Source organism: Helianthus annuus, chromosome 7 (assembly GCF_002127325.2).
Source record: "Helianthus annuus cultivar XRQ/B chromosome 7, HanXRQr2.0-SUNRISE, whole genome shotgun sequence".
Lineage (NCBI taxonomy): Eukaryota > Viridiplantae > Streptophyta > Magnoliopsida > Asterales > Asteraceae > Helianthus > Helianthus annuus.
The window spans coordinates 33,726,481-33,744,250 of record NC_035439.2 but is presented as its reverse complement, the minus strand read 5'-3'; positions in this window follow the sequence as shown (position 1 = coordinate 33,744,250).

Genomic DNA, 17,770 nt, shown 5'->3' with positions numbered 1-17,770 from the left:
GCCTACGCCCTGACTTGGGCCGAATTGAAAGAGCTTATGCGCAAGAAGTACTGTTCCCGCGCAGAAATTCAAAGGTTGGAGACTGAATTTTGGCACCTAAAGATGGATGGACCAAAGGTTGCAGAATACGTCCAGAGGTTTCATGACCTATCTCAAGTGGTTCCTTACATGGTCACGCCTAAATACAAGCGAATTGAGCGCTTCATTTGGGGGTTAGCTCCCCAAATCATTAGCATGGTGACCTCCGCCAGACCGGAAACTATTACGGAAGCCATTGATTTGAGCGTGGCTCTCACTGAGGAGGCAATTCGTTTAAACAAGTTTGATGAAGTCAAGGCGAAGAAGACAGAGACTCACGTTGAGTCCTCAGGAGACAACAAAAGGAAGTTTTCGAACTTCAAACAAGGCGTCAATATGGCAGTCAAGAAAGGAAAATCAGCTGGTAGTACCAAGAAAGGGAAAGGGTACCAGGGCACCCAGCCCAAATGCAACAACTGCCAACGCCACCATACTGGCAATTGTAACGTGAAAGTTTGTGAATCTTGTGGAAAACCGGGCCACTCAAAGGAATCATGTTGGGTTAGTACAGGCCGAGGAGGCCAGGGAGGAAATATGAATAGAAACGATAATCGTGGTGGTTTGGGAAATCGCCCACAAGGGAATAACCGAGGCTACAATGCAAATCAAGCCGGAACTGCCAATCAAAACAACCCGCCAGTTGGGGGCGGTGCAGGAAGTGGAAAAAGATTAGGATGTTTTCATTGCGGTGACGTTGGGCACTTCAAGAAGGATTGCCCAGGATTGAACCAAGCCCGTGGAAGGGTGTTCCAGATCGGTGCACAGGAAGCGCGCCAGGATCCCAACGTTGTTACTGGTATGTTCCCTGTAAATCAACGTTATGCATCTGTTCTGTTTGATACTGGTGCCGACTATAGCTTCATATCACTAGAATTTAAGAATATACTTGGGCTAGCCGCTAATAAGTTAGACACTCCCTACGTAATCGAATTGGCTAATGGAAAGTTGATAGAAGCCAATGATGTGATCAGAGGCTGTGTGATTGAATTGGGAGAACGCGAGTTTACTCTAGATCTACTACCAGTCCAGTTGGGAAGCTTCGGCGTGGTAGTAGGGATGGATTGGTTAACGAATAACAAAGCAGAGATAGTTTGTCACGAGAAGATAATTCGTATCCCGACCGGTGATGGTGAGACCATTGTTGTTCATGGGGAGAAGCGTGAGACGCCGTTAAGGATAATTAGCTGCCTGAAAGCAAGGAAGTGTTTGCAGAAGGGATGTGTTGCTTTTCTAGCACACATTGTAGATAGGAAGGCTGCTGAGCCGAAGATCGAGGACATCCCTGTCGTGAGGGATTACCCAGAAGTCTTTCCAGAAGACTTGCCTGGCTTGCCACCTCAAAGGCAAGTGGAGTTTCGCATCGACTTAGTTCCAGGCGCGGCGTCTGTGGCTAAGGCACCCTACAGACTTGCTCCGTCTGAGATGCAAGAACTGTCGACACAACTTCAAGAGTTGTTAGACAAGGGTTTTATCCGACCAAGCTTCTCGCCTTGGGGAGCTCCAGTTTTGTTTGTGAAGAAGAAGGACGGTAGTTTCCGTATGTGCATCGACTACAGAGAGTTGAACAAGCTAACGATCAAGAATAGGTATCCCCTGCCAAGAATCGATGATCTGTTCGACCAGCTTCAAGGTTCAAGCTTCTATTCAAAGATCGATCTTCGATCCGGATACCATCAACTTCGGATACAGGAGGAGAGTATCCCGACGACAGCTTTCAGAACTCGTTATGGACACTACGAGTTCCTCGTTATGCCGTTTGGTTTCACAAACGCACCTGCAGTGTTCATGGATTTGATAAACCAAGTTTGTAAGCCGTACTTGGATAAGTTCGTGATCGTATTCATCGATGACATCCTGATTTACTCAAGGACGAAGGCTGAGCACGAGCAACATCTTAGAGCTATTCTAGAGCTGCTAAAGAAGGAACAGTTGTACGCCAAGTTCTCTAAGTGCGAGTTTTGGCTACGCGAAGTCCAGTTTCTTGGACATGTGGTTAATGGGGATGGAATTCATGTTGACCCCACCAAGATCGAGGCAATCAAGAATTGGGAAACGCCTACAACGCCAACCGAGATTCGGCAATTCTTGGGTTTGGCTGGCTACTATCGAAGGTTCATCGAGGATTTCTCGAAAATCGCTCAACCTTTGATGCTCCTCACGCAGAAAGATAAAAAGTTTGATTGGGGAATCAAACAGGATGAAGCGTTTCAAGTGTTAAAGGATAAGCTTTGTAACGCGCCAATCTTAGCTCTACCAGAAGGTACCGACGATTTTGTGGTATATTGCGACGCATCGCGTCAAGGATTGGGTTGTGTGTTGATGCAACGTCAAAAGGTCATTGCTTACGCATCGCGTCAACTGAAAGTGCACGAAAAGAATTATACCACGCATGATCTGGAGCTAGGCGCAGTGGTTTTTGCACTAAAGATCTGGAGACACTACCTGTATGGTACGAAGTGTACAATCTTCACAGATCACAAAAGCCTACAGCATATATTCAACCAGAAGGAGTTGAAGATGAGGCAAAGACGATGGGTTGAATTATTGAACGATTACGACTGCGAGATAAAGTATCACCCAGGGAAGGCGAATGTAGTCGCCGATGCCTTAAGTCGTAAGGAAAGGATCAAGCCCATAAGGGTTAGGGCTATGGAAATGATAATTCAAACCGACCTTACCTCGCGCGTTCGTGCAACGCAGAAAGAAGCTCTCAAGGAGGAGAACCTTGAGAAAGAGTATCTCCGTGGGATGGAGAAGATATTGGTGCCAAACGAGGAAGGAACGTTATGTTTTGGGAAAAGGATTTGGGTTCCTCTATTTGGTGGATTAAGGGAAGTTATTTTCGATGAAGCGCACAAGTCACGGTACTCTATCCACCCTGGATCGGATAAGATGTACCAAGATCTCAAAAATTACTACTGGTGGCCTAGGATGAAAGGCGACGTCGCTATTTACGTAAGCAAATGTTTAACGTGCGCTAAGGTCAAGGCGGAATACCAGAAGCCCTCGGGACTTCTGCAACAACCTGAGATTCCCAAGTGGAAATGGGAACAAATCTCAATGGATTTTGTTACAAAACTGCCAAGAACGCCAAGAGGCCATGATATGATTTGGGTGATTGTTGACCGCCTAACAAAGTCCGCACACTTTCTGCCAATCAAGGAGAAAGACAGTACTAGTAAACTTGCGGAAATTTACTTGAGAGAGATCGTAGCACGACATGGAGTACCCCTTTCGATCATCTCTGATAGAGACGGAAGGTTTGTGTCGAGGATATGGCAATCCTTCCAAGAAGCTTTTGGCTCACAATTGAATCTGAGCACTGCGTTCCATCCGCAAACTGACGGCCAGAGCGAGCGAACGATACAGACTTTGGAAGACATGCTGAGAGCATGTGCTATGGATTTGGGCGGTAGCTGGGATAAACACTTACCTTTGGTCGAATTCTCGTACAACAACAGCTACCACACCAGTATTGGTGTCGCGCCTTTTGAAGCCCTTTACGGACGCAAGTGTTGATCACCACTATGTTGGGCTGACGCAGGTGATAGGCAGCTTGCCGGTCCCGAAATCGTCCAAGAGACGACAGACAAGATTGCGCAGATTCTCAAGCGCATCGAAGCCGCTCGCCACAGACAAAAAGCCTACGCGGATCCAAACCGAAAGCATGTGGATTTTCAAGTTGGAGAGATGGTGTTATTAAAGGTATCACCCTGGAAAGGGGTGGCACGCTTTGGGAAGCGTGGGAAGTTAAATCCACGCTACATAGGTCCTTTCAGAATTCTAGAAAGAATTGAAACCGTAGCATACAAGTTGGACCTACCTGCTGAACTAAATGGTGTTCACGATACATTTCATGTATCCAATTTAAAGAAGAGTCCAACTCAAGTTGACGTTGCCATTCCTATCGACGAGATTCATGTTGACGACACGCTCCACTTCGTAGAAGCACCTGTCGAGGTCACAGATTGGAAAGTTAACAGGACCCGCCGGAGCAGTGTCAAACTCGTCAAGGTTCGCTGGAATGCCAGACATGGTCCTGAATACACCTGGGAGCGTGAGGACCGGATGAGAGAGAAATACCCCCACTTATTTCCTAAAAACTCTGCATCTACAAGCAGAACTTAAATTTCGGGACGAAATTTATTTAACGGGGGGAGAATGTGACAACCCTCACAAAACCAGGTATCCGTACGACTTAATTAGCTATTAACTGTTGCCTAATTACTGTGCTTAACTGAGATTTCTGATAAACTGCTACTTGATTGTTGATACATGTACATGTCTGCATCATACTTTGATTTTTCCTGTCACTACATTATTTATTTACTGAACTCTAGTGACAAACTTGATGCACAAAAAACACAGTAGCACTAAACGGATACACAGTGAACATGCTGATATAGCCAGCATCAGGCATACACTGCCTCTAAAGGCCTGTAAGAGCCAGAATTACTTTACTACACCCATAGTGCGTGTAAGGATACAAGGGTTGTATGATTACGTCTCTAGGGATAAGATACAGAGATTTGGATGTGCCTAAAACATACTTTAAGCACTGAACACAGCACTTTTATTTACACACTAGCTTCTAGCTAATTAATAAAGTGCCAAAATACAAGGAATTATTCCCGACACTTTGCTGAATAAATTGTGTCGCTAAAAATATTACTTACGACGCTTAAAGGATATTTTAAGCACTTTAACGGATTCCTATCCAACCGAACAACCGGACAATACCCGGAACATAAAAATATTGCCAGAATTATTGTTAGTATTTTTCTGAGCCAGTTAGGGTCCCTGATTACCCTAACACCCGTATCATAACGCAATAAACAACTAACGAGGTTAGACCCTTATATAACCGACTTAACATAACTGAACCATAACTGTTTAGTTGAAAACGAACCGGGTGGCCCCACCACCCTAACCAATCGGCCAACAAGGAAGGACAAGGAGAGGACAACTTTTGATTATTATAATTGATTCGCGGATATCTAGAACGAGAAACCGGTGGACGATAACGACAATTTTCTCTATTTAAACTCACCTCTCTCACACATTTCACACACACTTCACCACCTCACTCTCTCTCCCTCTCTTGTGCTCTATCTCGGCCGAACACACACCCACTCACACCACCGCTTTCGAGTTCGAGTCTTGCCATTCCAAGATCATTCAAGCTTCACGGGTTACGTATAAGGAGCTTTGGTGCACTCGGAACGCAAAGGACCTCTACCGTTTGCTTTTATCCACGCAGTTTTCGACTAGATTCTTCCCTAGCCCCGAGCTAGAGGTATATTGTTTAAAACTCGTTATTAATCGTATCTAAAGTGGTTAAAAGGATTTTTATCGGTTAAATGTCGGTAACCCGCTTCATGAATCTTTAAAGTCTACTAAAAAGTGAAAATCGTTGGATAAAAGAACATAACGCGTGTAAATGTCGTAGTATTTGAATATGTTGGTTTTTATGGCCCGATCTACGATGTGGTGGCTCTCATCATCGTTTAACCCGACTTTGTTAGGATCACGTATCTTGACATACACTTGTTTCTTTTGTACAAGGGTTAAAAGATGAAACTCCACCACACGGGAAACATGAACTTGTGTAAAAGTGTTTTAACATGAAAAATAGTATTTAAAACGAGCCGATCTACGTATGTACAAGTGGTATATACGTAGGGCCGGGTGTCGAGAAAATCATGTTTTATAAAAGTTGTATAACATGTTAACAAATGTGATTTTTATGAACTACAAGTGTAGAAACACTTATAAAATGAAAGATCCGACAAAATAACAATTTTTATAAAAATTGTCGGAAGTTGTAAAGAGTGATTTGTTCCAAAAACGGGGTTTTTGCAAGAATAAACTATTTTATACATAGATCCACTAAATATAACGAGATCTACATAATAGTTTTAGAAAAACTACAAGTTCATGTAATATTGTGATTTTACATACTAGTCTACGAATTCGAAGTGTTGAAACTTGCTGATTATATTGGAAATTGATTGATTGAAATAAAAGAAAATGATACGCTTGAAAGCGTGGCCACCTCCAGTTACAGGGGAAACTCTGGCAAAATTTTCTAAAAATATAACACTTAGAATTATTTACAAGTGTTAGACTACTTTGACATGTTTTCAAATATATTTCGCCACAACTTTATTTATAAATAATCGGAGGTGGGATTTTCACAAAACTAAACGTGATAAATATATATTCGGTAAACATATTTTGTCACAACACTGTTTATGATTATTTTGTGAAAATGTATAAATATTATTTTTAGAGTAAAAATAATATTTACTAACTTGTCAAACCCAAAATAATACCAACGCTTATACGACAAGCATAAAAGTTACAACGGTAATTTCTATTACCACCTAATCATTAAAACGTAACTTACGCATTACGCGGAAATATTCACCAACCCGTATGTTGTCAACGTATTATTTTGGAAAGTATTATGTAAAGAGAAAATATATTATTTTTGAGAAAAATAATTATATTTTGGAAAGAGAAATAAAATATATTAAGTGGGACTTAATGAGATAGTATAAATACACATGTATTTAAATCCCCCATCCTTGGGAAGGAAAGTAAAATACCAAGTATGTACACGAAACGGTTGTCTAACCGTCCCCTAAAAATATAAGTTATAAAGCTAAGGCACGGCCATCCGTCTAATAGAATTAGCACCTGTAGGTCGTTGCACAGCTTCGGATATTCGGATTACTTGGTAGAGATACGCATTCACTGTGAGTTCATGCCCCCCTTTTCTCTAACTGTTTTCAGTTTACTTAACTGCGGGGGTGAAATACATGTTACTATGATTTACGAGTACTTTACAACGGTATGTTTAACGTAAGGAGGTGTTATACGATCATGTGAGTGGATAGGAACAACATGGGGCCATTAGTCCTCATGGAGGGACCGAGAGACAGGAGCGGTAGATCTATCTGGGTGTAGCGAGCTCAGCCCCCGGCCAAACTAGAAACGGACCGTGGGGTGACTTTGTCCACATACTTTGCCGTGGCGAAATCTGCTAGGTTTGAGTCTCCCTATTTGCACTTCACATATGTCAGTGGCCTTGCAAACCATTGGTGATCACAAGTCCTCTTACACTGCTACATACCACAACTATTTTCATACTCACAAAGGTTTTACATACTCACTTACACATGAACTCGCTCAACATTATTGTTGATTTTTCAACTCACATGTATTTCAGGAAATTAAACGGATCTGGCACGGTATGGAACGTTTTCCGCTGCACTGGTCATGAAGTCATCAGGGTTTAGGGTTGTGTCTTTTACCTGGACAAGACACAATCCCTAAATCACGTTTATGTTTTGTTATAAGTTGTAATGTTATTAAACAAGGTTATGGTTGCACGTTAAAAACAATGGTATTGTATGATGTTTTCAAAAACTTAATGGATGACTTGCATGGTTTTTAAATTCATATAGCTTTGTTATGATTAAGCTATGGTATTAAGAAGTCACACAAATTAACCACGCTTCCGCAAAGCCAGGGTGTGACAGTAAGATATGCCTTAGCATGCTTAATATTGTTGTTAAATCAGTTTAGATACCAAAAATTATGTTACATAGGTTTAAAATGAATTTTGGCGCAAAAAGGGTATTTTGGTAATTTACCTAAGGCATAAGAACTACTTATCATACAACTACTTAAACGTCGTGACCATAAGGTATAACCTCGGAAGGTTATTCCCTATACAACTATGGTCACCTAAAATGTTTGGTCGGATCCTAATGATCGACCAAATGGGTCGGGTTCGTAAGCATAAGCGATTGATTAGATCGCTTACCTTTACGACCCTAAAGAAGCACAAATCTAAAAGCGACGAGCTAAACATGCTAGAATATGTTTAGTAAAGTTAGAAAACAGGTTTGGTATTAAAACAAACGGTTTTAATACCCTAGAGTAGTTTGGTTGCAAAATACGCGAGAAAACGCATTTTGGCCGAAACTACGACTCGTCACTGAGCCTAGATAACGTGGTAATCAGTAGGTATAGTCACTAGGGACTATAACCATCGTGATTACGCGCACGTTATGAAGTTCAAATGAACTTCGCGTTGACCATAAACTGGTCAATGTAGAAAGTCAAACACAGTTTGACTTTAACGCTAAAACGAACAAAAAACGCGAAAGAATACTTATAGAAGGTCCCCGCAAGATTGATTTCCGAGTATTTCTCAGGTATGAATGTTTATAACTCCAACTTAGAGAAAATCTCAGAATCAAGTGGGTTTGAATGAAGTTGGGGTTGGGTATTTATAGGAAACATGGAACCGTTAAGATCGTTTCTTGTTCCCCAAGCGTTTAATCTCGGCCCTACACCTCATGCCCACTGAATTACAAACCCATGGGAGCCCATAGGATTGTTAAAAACTAGTTGCAAGTGGTTTTGGGGTGTTAAACAGCTGTAAACAGCTGTTTGCACAATTCTGCTGAACTGGAACATGCTTACGGACCGTAAGCAAGTCCATACGATCCGTAAGGACCTGGCTTGCTGGCAGAAACTTTCATTAATTGGCAGAACAGGCCCCTGTGTTCCCAAACTTGATTTTTGATGCATTTTGGCACGTTTAAGCCCCGTTAACCCCATTTTAAGGCTCTAAAATGAAGTTAAAGTATAGGGGACTTGAAATATGCTCAAAAATATGCCGGATGTCGGTTCGTTTGGCCGTACGATTGTGTTGTTCGGTTAATTACGACGGAAGTCGTAACGGATGCAAAAACGGTCCAAATTGCGCGACGAACGGATTTTTGACAAGCCAATCACTAAAACATAATATTTTAATGATTAAATAAATTTTTGGATGTCCGGATGAATTCAGAACGTAAGATATGCGCGAAAATGCAAACTTATGCACTTTTTGACGCTTTTAGTCCCTGAATGAGCATAAAGTTTGTTTTAGCACACCGAACCCATCAAAGCCTATTTCTAAGCTATGTAAAGGATATTTAGGGTGTGTTTAACTTATGATCATGTTCCGGAATGATCGTTACAGTTCAAATCGGCATACTTTCGCAGTTTGTCAATTTTAGTCCCTGTAAGCGAATAATCTTGATTTTGCCATACCAAAGCCTTCAAAACTTATTTCTAAGTTATGTAAAGGTTATTTAAGGTATGTTAAGCGTAAACTGATGTTCCGGAGTATTTGTTGTGTTAAACTGATTGCGTTTACGCACCAGTTTGCGTATAACTCTCCAGAAATCGATATAGAGTTTGAAATCGAATAAAAGTCAAAACATGAAAAACATCAAACATCAACAAACAAACATTGGGATCAAATAACTTTATTTCATTGATAACTGAATTGTTTACAATGATTACAAGCACAAATGTCACAGTCTCCCCTACTTGCGGAAATTTCGTCCCGAAATTTGTTTAGAGGAAACTCGTGGGAAAAGATGTGGATATTTCGCCTTCATTTGATCTTCACGTTCCCAACTAAACTCAGGTCCACGTTTAGATTCCCAGCGAACTTTAGCCAACGGAATGCGCTTGCGTTTAAGCCATTTGACTTCACGATCCATTATTTCCACAGGTTTCTCAACAAAATGAAGTGTTTTATCGACACGGATTTCGTCAAGTGGTATGTGGAGGTTCTCATCAGCTAGACACTTTTTGAGATTGGATACGTGGAAAGTTGGATGAACATTTCCAAGTTCGGGAGGTAATGCAAGTCTGTAGGCTACCTTACCGATTCTTTCGACGATCTTGAATGGTCCAACGTATCTAGGTGCAAGTTTTCCTGTCTTTCCAAATCTGATCACACCTTTCCAAGGTGAGACCTTAAGTAATACACGATCACCGACCTGGAATTCCAAGGGCTTGCGTCGTCGGTCCGCGTAACTCTTTTGACGGCTTCGAGCTGTCTGTAAGTTATCACGAACTTTCTTAATCTTGTCAGTCGTCTTTAGAATGAGGTCAGGTCCAGTAAGCTGAGCCTCACCTATTTCATTCCAGCAGACTGGTGAACGACATTTTCGACCATAGAGAGCCTCAAAAGGAGCCATATTGATGCTGGAGTGATAACTGTTGTTGTAGGAGAATTCAATCAGTGGAAGATGTGAATCCCAACTACCACCAAAATCGATCACACAAGCTCTAAGCATATCCTCCAAAGTCTGGATTGTTCTTTCAGCAGAAAAATCCTCACGGATTGGCAAGAAATGCGCTGATTTTGTAAGACGATCAACAACTACCCAGATGGCATCGTGACCTTTCTTTGTGCGCGGAAGTTTGGTAACGAGATCCATAGCAATGCTTTCCCATTTCCAAACTGGAATCTCTGGTTGCTCCAGAAGACCATAAGGATGCTGGTGTTCAGCCTTAACCTTGAGACAAGTAAGGCATTTTGAAACTTACAAGGCAATGTCTTTCTTCATACCAGGCCACCAATACTGAGTACGAAGATCCTTATACATCTTATCTGAGCCAGGATGAATAGAATAACGAGACTTATGGGCATCATCCATAAGCAAAGTGCGAAGATCATCTTGGCTTGGGACCCACAAACGGTCCATGAAATAATACGATCCATCTTCCTTCAGCACAAGATCAGGCTTAATGTGATAGGGTAATTCCTTACCCATCAAGTCTTGTGAAACAAAAGCATGTTGAGCCTGAGTAATGCGTGCTTGGATATCAGATCGAGTTTGAATAGTAGATTGAACACGAACACAATGAAGCACAGTACGTTCCTTACGACTTAATGCGTCAGCCACAACATTCGCTTTACCGGGATGGTAGCGAATCTCGCAATCATAGTCGTTTAGGAGTTCGACCCAACGTCTTTGCCTCATGTTGAGTTCTTTCTGATTGAAGATGTGCTGAAGACTTTTGTGGTCAGTGAAAACCACGCATTTTGTACCGTACAAATAGTGTGTCCAGATTTTGAGAGCGAAGACAACTGCACCCAACTCAAGATCATGAGTGGTGTAGTTTCTCTCATGTACCTTCAATTGCCTTGATGCATAGGCTATGACTTTGTTCCTTTGCATCAGAACACAGCCAAGACCCAATTTCGATGCATCACAGTAAACAACAAAATCATCATTGCCCTCAGGCAAGGTCAAAATAGGTGCATTACAAAGCTTCTGCTTCAAGGTCTGAAATGCTTCCTCTTGCTTAAAACCCCATTCAAAGGGTTTGTTCTTCTGAGTTAGAGCAGTTAGAGGAACTGCAATCTTTGAGAAGTTCTCGATGAAGCGGCGGTAATAACCCGCAAGACCAAGAAAAGAACGAATCTCAGTAGGAGTAGTAGGCGTATCCCAATCCTTAGTCGCACTGATCTTGGAGGGATCTACATGAATACCTTGTTCGTTGACAATATGTCCCAAAAATTGAACTTCCTTAAGCCAAAATTCACACTTGGAGAACTTGGCAAAAAGTTGCTCTTTCTTTAGGAGTTCCAGAGTAAGACGAAGATGTTGCTCATGATTAGCTCGCTTCTTAGAATAAATCAAGATATCGTCGATAAAAACGATGATGAACTTATCTAAATAAGGCTTGCAGACCCAATTCATCAAGTCCATGAAAACAGCAGGAGCATTGGTCAAACCGAATGGCATGACTGTGAACTCATAATGCCCATATCGAGTGCGGAATGCTGTCTTGGGAATATCCTCTTCATGCACACGAAGTTGATGATACCCAGAACGAAGATCGATCTTCGAGAAGCAAGTAGCACCCTGTAACTGGTCAAAGAGATCATCAATGCGAGGTAGGGGATATCGATTCTTGATGGTAAGCTTATGCAGCTCACGATAATCGATACACATTCTGAAGGATCCATCCTTTTTCTTGACAAAGAGAACGGGAGCACCCCAAGGTGAAAAGCTAGGACGGATAAAACCTTTGTCAGAAAGCTCCTGAAGCTGCTTAGATAGCTCTTGCATCTCAGACGGTGCAAGACGATATGGAACTCTGGCAATAGGATTTGCACCAGGTACAAGATCAATACGGAACTCGACTTGGCGTGCTGGAGGTAGACCAGGCAATTCTTCAGGAAACAACTCCGGATAAACCCGAACAACAGGAATATCTTGCATAGACTTACCTTGGCCTTTATCTGCTGTAACATGTGCCAAGAAGGCCACATAGTTCTTTCGCAGATACTTCCGAGCTTGAAAACAAGACATAAGCTTGAGGCTACTAGCAGGTTTCTCACCACGAACCTGTCGTATCTCACCTGACGAAAGCGGCACACGAAGGATCTTCTCAAAACACACTACCTCTGCGCGATTCTTAGCTAACCAATCCATACCCACAATAATGTCGAAGCTTCCAAGTTGCATAGGCGTGAGGTCAATAGGAAAAAGATGGTCGTTAAGGTTCAGCTGGCAGTTGGGAAGAACAAAATTAAGAACAACGGGTTCACCATTCGCAACTTCGACTGTCAGAGGCTTACCAAGTTTCGTTCTAGACACGCGAAGCAAGGGCTCAAAAGATAACGACACAAAACTCTTATCGGCCCCTGAATCAAAAAGAACAGACGCAGGTTGATTATTAACAAAGAACGTACCGTTCACCACTTCGTTGTCTGCTTGCGCCTCAACAGCATTCATGTTAAAAGCTCGTCCACGAGCCTGAGCTTGAACCGGGTTCGCATTCACCAATCTTGGACACTGATTACGGTAGTGGGTCAGATCCCCACAGTTGTAACAAGAACCTGGTGGGAAGTGAGGTCGTGCTGCTTGACCTTGTTGCTGAGCAAGAGGCTGAGCAACCTGTTGAGCCGGGTTCTGAGCTGCCCGATTCAAATTAGCAGGAATGCGGCAGGTGGCAGCAAGATGACCATGTCTTCCGCAGTTAGTGCATTGACGGCACTGAAGATGTGGCTGGTGATGGCCGTTACACCTGTTGCACAATGGTGCGTTGCCAAGATAAGGCCTCTTGGCAGGTTGTTGTGCAGGCTGATTTGTCTGTGTAGTAACGGCAAAATTTTGGGAAGCCTTCCGCTTCCTAGAACCCTTCGAAGAACCTGCATCACTCCCCTTCTTGTTTTTACCTTTCTTGTTATCCTTCTTGTCAGAATCCTGCTTCTTACCCTTCTTGTCACCCTTTCTATGCAACTTACCCTTTCGAATCTGCGACTCAGTCAGCGTTGCAGATAGTTCGATTGCCTGACGAACATTGGTAGGTTTACTACCAGTAACTATGTCTTGCACAGAGTCAGGTAGACCATCGATGTATCTTTCGATAGCCTTATCAAGTGGGGTAACCATCGTTGGGCATAACAAACTCAACTCTTCGTACCTATCAGTATATGCCCGGTGCTCGCCACTAAACTGCTTTAGATCGTCAAACTCCCTTTCCAACGCTCGAAGTTCATGACGAGGACAAAACTCACTCATCATGAGAGTCCTTAACTCAGCCCATGTTTGTGCTAAAGCAACTTCAGCACCACGATCTCTCATGACCCTGTTCCACCATGTAAGCGCCCTCTTTTGTAAAACACTAGAAGAAAACTCGACTTTGCGATTATCAGGACACTAAACGTGACGGAAAGTATTCTCAATGCTCTCAAACCATTGAAGGAGCCCAGTTGCCCCATCAGTACCACTGAACTTGAGTGGTTTAGCCGAATTGAAGCTCTTGAAGTTACAAGGAGCGTTCTGATTGATGTTGGCTTGGTTCAACTGAGCAATAAGATTCAGGAACGCGACAGCCATATGCTGTGCGATGATTTCTGCCAGTTCGGCATTAGGTAGCTGATTTTCGCGTCGAGGAGGCATGCTAAAAAGAGGAAAACACGAGAGGAAACGAGTGAGATGATTAGATGAAAAGAATGAGACGAAACAAAATCAACAAAGCAAGGATGGTGGTCATTCGTCCGTATCACAAAGCAAACAAATGACACACGGTGACTAATCAAAGTAAATGGGTCCATAAACAATGCTTAGCGAAGACATGCTCGCCTATAAGTGAACACTCACCCCAGGAGTTCCCAGGTAAGAGTGACTGGTCCGATTATGTGGATTTGTACGAACACTCTAGCCTTAGACAGAAAACCCAGGGTACAGGCATTCACTCTTCCAGTTTGCACGTGTTCACACTATTTAGATCCCAAAACTTTGACGAGATTTTGAAAACTTGGAAGGCACAAGGCCAAAAATCAAACTGGAAGGGTTCAAAATTATATAATAAATCATTTGAAAATAGAGGATAGTTTTTCAAAAATCGTTTTAGAAAACTGGGTTCTTGTTTTGGTGATCACCTAAGGATAGGTGAAGTGCATGTTTTAAAATCTAAACACAAGACAACTTGTGTTGGGGTCCTAGAAAGGTTACAGTCTAGGTCAAAGCATTACTAATAACCTAATTCCCTATAACCATTGGCTCTGATACCAACTGTTCTGTCACACCCCGACCTCGTAAAACATCAAATCGTGGCGGAAACGTCAGGGAGTGTTGTAACAGAATTATTGTTCCACAACCATGGTAATTAAAATAATATTTTATTCATCACCCAAGGGTGGAATACATCGTTCAAAACAAGAACCAACATGTTATATTGTCTTAAAACTACTAAAATAAAGAGTACATAACGTAATTAAACTAAGTCTAGCTTTGTTTTATGTCACTAAGGCACGAGTCCACCCTAGCGTGTCACGATCGTCCTATGCATTAGCTCCTGAAACACATGTGAAAATAGGTACGTCAGCATAAAAATGCCTGTGAGTAACATAGGTTTTGTGAAAATAGGATTCATGACTTAAGTTTAAGAAAAGTGTTTAATAAAAGTTAGTCATGAACCTTGTAAAATGTGAAGGATCGTTTCACGACCTGAATGAGTCGATCAGAGGCGTTTTCGTCAATTACAGGTGCGGAAAACAAGTAATCAACGTAGGAATAGCTTGCGATTCACTTTAAACTCTTTTTGTATTGATTTGACAGCGATTACAACCAGTTCTCGATCCGGCAGCACTTCGGTACGAGATTCAACAAACCGTTACAAATGAGATCGCTCTTAGGCTATTTATAGGGTTCTGGGATCGCTTATTGGACATGCCCAATAAGCGGTCCAGACACGTGACACTCGAGCGGTTCAACACAGTCCATATGAGCGATCCAACATGATTGTCATTCGAGCGATCCATACTCATCCGCTCGAGCGGTCCTAAGACTCTATTTGACTAATAAGCGATCCAACTATACAAATTCTATACTATCTCACAATTTCTCGTATTTCAAGCCCAGATCTAACATACTAAGTCTATGACTCGATACAAGACGGAATCAGCAGATGTAGTGCACCAACAGACTCCCCCTCAGATGTTGATGGAGTCGACTATCGAGTCACAACAATGCTGTGTCTTCACATCTTTAGTCTTGATCAGTCTTTGGGCTTCTCTCTCTCTATCTTCAGACTCCCCCTCTCGATTTACTGGTATTCCTTTATTCTTCAGTAACATCTTCAGGATCGTTGTCTGGCTTTCCGTCTAACCACTTCTCATCTTATCCTGCATAAGCTCTACCTCAAAGTAAATTTCTTTCACATATATTTCAAACATATAACACTGCACCAATTTAGACTCTCCTTCAAAACAAATACAGATTTTGATGAACCACTTGAAAGGTTAGATTATGAAAACATTTAATTTCACACAAACACTCCCCCTCAAATATTGCTCATCATGTTTAGCACTCGGAATTTTGAAAATCAGCTATTCAACATCAGTTGTCGAAAATCTTTTTGACTTTTTCAAAAAATTTATGCTAAAACACCCCAAAAATCTTTTTGGATTTTGAAATAAAGAAACTTGAAATGCAATAACAGAAAATATTTACGGACAATATTTTTGTGAGCTCGTGCAAGAGGATCATATCAGTTTTGAGACATATCACTGACACCGTTAAGCTTTAAACATTCTTAGTTCTAAACAATTTACCTAGATTGTTAGTATGTTTGTCCACTTAAATCTTCATACAGACTTCAATTGATTCGAGATACGATATTAATGTTTTAGAGACTTAAACTTAATTATGTATCACTCCACATGAATATACTCCCGTATCCAGATCCCAAATATTCAGTCTTACAGGTGAGTATACCACAGATGATATCTGTAAAGGGGTTATGTGCGAGGGCCGTGAGAGCTCAGGTCGATACTTCCGTATACGCAGAGAGATGACGGCTTCGACTTTTGGTGGGTCCCCTTTAGAGGATCTTTTGATTACAACAGCAGCGACTATCAATTTTATTGTTTTATCAGCTTGCTGAGGGCGATGCTATATTTCAAGCATTTTGCGAAAAGTATTATCCGGGGACTAGGTCAGTACTTCCATACAGCAGAAGTTCCGGGATAATACCCCAGATATCACTGAGTATAAAGACCTAGTATTTCAGAATACGGGACCTTTCAAACAAGATTTCGGGGGTTACCCATATATTCAAGAATAGTTACCCACGAATCAAGCAAGTTTGATTTACGTTTATATCTCGTTTCAATTTACTAAATGTGCGAAAATCTACTGACACATCCGCAGTAAGATCGTTTATCACATTTAAACTTTCCAATTCTTTAGCATGTCGTGATAGTCCACTGATGTACTATCATTTCCTCGTTTTCACAACAAAACTCATTTTTGATTTTATCATGTTTTTGGCTTTTTCAAATTTTCTAATGTTTTTGAATTTTCTGAAATTTTCTTACTCCCTCTAAAATGCAAACACGTTAACGAAAATATGAAAACAAACTATACAGAAACATGACAACCGATATCAAATCACCTCAAATCGACATTCACTATGCATAAACAATCAGAACTCCCCCTATCAACAAACTATTTTCCCATTTAGATTTCAAAACACTTAAGTTTGTTTTAATCAAAATGGTTTTTCCGGAAAATAAGTTTGATTGATTTTACCACTTGTAGGTTTATCAAACAAATGTTCAGGGATGTGGTTCATCATCTTGTCTTCCAACCAGAAGTAGGAAAATACAAGTACAAATTAATGTCCTTGATTTACCATATGCAATCAAATCATATAACCACTTGTAATTATAACCAACAAACATAAACAAACCTCTTTACCATTTGTATGATTGACGTTACCGAATAATATTCAAGAAAGATGCCGATTCATGCTCCACGCTTACCAACCTGGGAGCTCCGGCAAGTCCTGAGACTTATTGTTCGAAGTATGTACCATCCCAGTCACAAACCAGGGATGGTTCAACCTTTTCCTTCTCTGTTTTCTTCTCATAAAATTCCTTAACCCCTTTGACTTTTCGATCAATCATTTTGCCAAAAATGTGTTTTACCTTGGGGTTAAAGACCTTCTCAGCATCAAATTCCTGTTCATCATGATAAAATTGGTTAGAAATTTCAACTTTACCAATTTTCTTTTTATAATTCTCAGCCCTAAGTAATGGAAACTCCTCATCATTAACAATTGGAACTGATTTTTCAACTTGTACATCAGCTTCACATTTTGAAACAACTTGTGGCTCAACTGACTTTGTCGAATCAGTTTCATCGCCCGAAGATAGCTCCTCTGATTTCAACCTATCAGAATCATCGCTAGAGCTTTCACCACCCTTCTTCACAACCCATTTTTGTTTATCAGATTTTACATTCTTTTTGTAAAACTTGTCCGAACTCTCACCCTCTTCAAAAATAGAATTTTTAAACAATTTAGTTCT